This window comes from Cupressus sempervirens, chromosome 10, assembly GCF_028749045.1.
Source record: "Cupressus sempervirens isolate cs-2001-9-10 chromosome 10, ASM2874904v1, whole genome shotgun sequence".
Lineage (NCBI taxonomy): Eukaryota > Viridiplantae > Streptophyta > Pinopsida > Cupressales > Cupressaceae > Cupressus > Cupressus sempervirens.
This window is the reverse complement of record NC_143127.1, coordinates 421,520,321-421,524,291: the sequence shown is the minus strand read 5'-3', so window position 1 is coordinate 421,524,291 and position 3,971 is coordinate 421,520,321.

Here is a 3,971-nt window from a genome sequence, read left to right as displayed (position 1 = left end):
AATAGATGAAATGCCTCTTAACCCACAGATGTCATTAATACCATTTGACAAATGGGGCATGGACTTCATTGGTCCAATTGATCCTCCATCCAATGGGAAATCATATATCCTTGTGTGCACTGATTACCTAACAAAATAGGTTGAAGTCATAGCCATGAAGCATGCTCGTCATGAAAATGTTGCAAAATTTTTGTATGAAGAAATTTTTACTCACTATGGTGTACCCAAAGAGCTAGTCACTAACCAAGGTGCATAATTTACCTCTAATCTAATCTTAGAACTGATGAAACAATATTACATTAGGCACCAGAAATTAAGTTCTTATCACCCTCAAGCTAATGGGCAAGCAGAAGTCATAAATCATAAGCTAGAGAACATCTAACAAAAATAGTTCATTTGCACCGTAGGGATTGGACCAATGGAGTACAAGAAGCTATTTGGGCCTACAAAACAACATGGAAGACTACTACAGGATCCACACCATTTGAGCTCCTATATGGAAAAGTAGCAATGCTCCCCATTGAATTTGAACATAAAACTTTCAGAACTACACTAGAGTTGGACATTGAACTTCCTATAGTACAAAGAGAACATCTTCTACATCTTAACTCTTTGGATGAAATGTGAAAAGCTACTCTAGAATGTACTAAAATTATATAGAAACAAAGAAAACAATGGCATGACTCTCACATTATCAATAAACAATTTCAAGTTGGTGACTGGGCACTACTATATGATTCCAAATTTAAAGATATGCCAGACAAGCTACAAAAAAGATGGCTTGGTCCATACAAAACTAATCATGTCTTTGATAATGGAGTTATCCAATTAACTACCATTGATCAGGTGCCTTTTAAATTATTAGTCAATAGTCACAGAGTCAAGTTATATAAACAACCCCAAATAAAACAGGACTTCCTGCAGCACTAGTTTCAGCGACTTAATTCAAATACAAACTAGGTAACTCTTCCTATAGCTAAAGATGTTAACCTTTCATTTGCCACTCTTCAACACTAATTTCTTTGTGCATGTTCATAATAAAAACTTTATGATCACATAAAGTTTCACACTTCTCCATTCACTTTCTTATTTCTTCTTTATCCACCTCATCTCATTTCTTTACCTTCCACCCACCCACCTTCCATGTCATCATTTTCTAATGCTTTCAATAAAAATTACAATTTTTCTGATAGATGCTATCACTACAGATGTAGCTTTTGCCAACTTTTGGTATGTGCGATGATCAATTCACAGGTATAAGATTTTCAAATTATTATTCATTTATAGTCAGCAGATTGTGTTGCTTATATCTAATACTACATTCTTTATATTATGGGAGTGTTATGCCAGTTCCATACCCCGTACTAAATTTGACAAGTGTGGACACTTGTCCATATTTCGTAGGGGGCAGGGAAGGTTACTAAAACCAAATGACATTCCTATTTTTTCATAAAGATTTTTTTTCCAAATCTTCATATTTCCTTTATTGATGGAATTCAATTGTCATAAGTACACAAGTGTCTAGGTGTTGTACCCCTTATTCTTGAATGATTTTTTATTGTCAGGCTATGATGTGATTTGTATTTAAATTTCAAGTGATTTGAATCCCATTTTTGGATATTTTCACACACATCCATGATTTACTCTTATTAAATCCATATTATTGCTCATAACAAATTGTTATGACATTAATTACCTCTCAAATAAAATGAGAAAAGGGGTCTATAAAACAACAAAAGAAGCCTGAATTCATCATGGGGAAATAGTGCAAGTAGTGCAGACAGTGAAAGTGTTAAGTAAAAATAGGTGGACACTTGCAACGACGAGAACTAGTAAAGCATACCATTTTTCTCTCAGATGTAGAGGTAGTAAGGAGATTTAATGTGTGTGGATGGTTAGGGTATTTCTTAAGTTTAACTACATTTGATGAAGAAGCATCCATAGAATTCACAAGGAAATTTGATGAAGGAGAAGCTTCTATATGGGGTTTAACAGTGGTTGCTACAGAAGAGTGAATAGTAGAAGTAATTGGGTTACTAGCAATAGGAGAAGATTATCCTAATACACATGATGCAAGATTAGCCAGAGCTCAATTTTTCATACCAACTGATCCTCAGTTGGATATTACCAAGCAAGGTTGTAAAAGAATGTCTCTTCTTCTTCCATACAATGAACTAGCCATGCACATTATCAGGTACCTCACACGTGAAGGAAGATTTTCATATTTACATGCACATCATTTCAAATTGCTTAGTTGTATAAGGCATAATGAAGAAACCCAAAATGGAAAGGAAAATTCCATCACCCATCATGTCCTAATTAAATTGCTTATAGAAAGATCACTTAGAGAAGAATTTTTCCAAAGTAAAACCCTACAACCCAAGGCTGCCCTTAATGAATAGCCCAGTGAGGAGAATGTAGTTCCCACTAATGAACCTACTGAGCAAAGCACTCAAGAGGCTAAAGCCAAAAATGTGCAAGAGAACATCCAAGAAAATCTTCCTTTACCTATTCAAGAAACCCATAAACCTACCTCTAGCTGAGAAAAGAGAAAATAGAAATTGCAAGAAGAGATCTCTACTTTGAAAAAAGAAAAGCCAAACCCTAGATTTGTGAGGCAACAGATAACTTAGATGGGTCCTACAATAGTTACTCCTGTAGCAGAGACACCAAAAGGAAGAGGTAGGCAGAAGGATATGATACTAGAAGAAACCATTGTAAGAAGAAGTCCTAGAATGAGAGGACAAATTTATAAAGAATACACTTCATCCAAGCCATCTACTAAATAATCCCTACTAAAAAATTTTCTTAATCACTCTGCTCCTCATCCTGAAACTACAAACATTCCTAAAAATCCCTAATGAGGAATGTAGGGTTGAAGTCAATGAAAATAAAAATGATACCTCAATAGGCCAACCAAGTACTTTAGGCTATAGAGATGAAACAGTTCTTGAGAAAGTTTATCCAAGCACTTCCCTAGTTCCCTATAAATCAACATGGCTTATTGATTTTGTAGAATATTTATGGAGGGAACAAAGAAAGAGGAAAAGAAACCATGAAGAGAATAGTGGTTTCATTACCCTAGAAAAACTCCTTTTCCAATTTTTTGGACAACATATGTTTGTTGTATCCCTATGAGAAGAAGAGAGGAAAAGAATGAAGAAAAGCATAACATCTCTAAGTGCAGAAATTATAGATTTAAAAGAGCAATTAGCAAATCAAAAATAAAGGATGGATCTTGCCCTCAAATTGGCTGATCAAGCACTTGCCTATAGACCACCACCACAGATTTATGCCCTCTTTTTAAAAGAACAATTTCTTTTATTCCAACTTATGCTAACCCTTAAGGATATAAATGTAGAATTCAAATCAGCCCAAATTCTATGGTTTATACTAGACTCTCTCATCCTGGCAGCAAAATTTTCTTTGTGAATTAAATGTGCACGATTTTATTATCCCATTAGAATCCAAATGGAATCCTTTACCATATATAGGGGATATACATTTAAGGGCTTTGATGTCCTGGATGTCTAATGAAGCAAACTATGATAGGCAACTAAATAATTATAAAGAACAATGCCCCTGCCATTAAGAGCTAAGAGTAGTAAACCAGAAGAAGTTCTTGTTGGGCAATCATTTTGCATAAGGTCAATGGTAGGAATCCATTGCACAATTCCTCTCTTGAAAAGCTAATATTTTTGGGATCAACTCCAAGGTTTAGTATTTGTCTTGCGATGTACCAAAACAAACTCAGTTGAAGATAAATGTGATTGTTCATGAGGAGGCCTTTGCTAGTTTTGATTTAAACTTGTAATGAAGTAAATTTTTTTGTTGTCTCAAAATCACACATGAAAGAACAATATTTTTGTATTTTTTGATTTTTTATTGAATGCAGTTCTAATAGTGCAACTAAAATGAGTTCCTATTCTAACAAGGGGTTAGCAAAGAAAATAATGAAATTGATAGAAAAA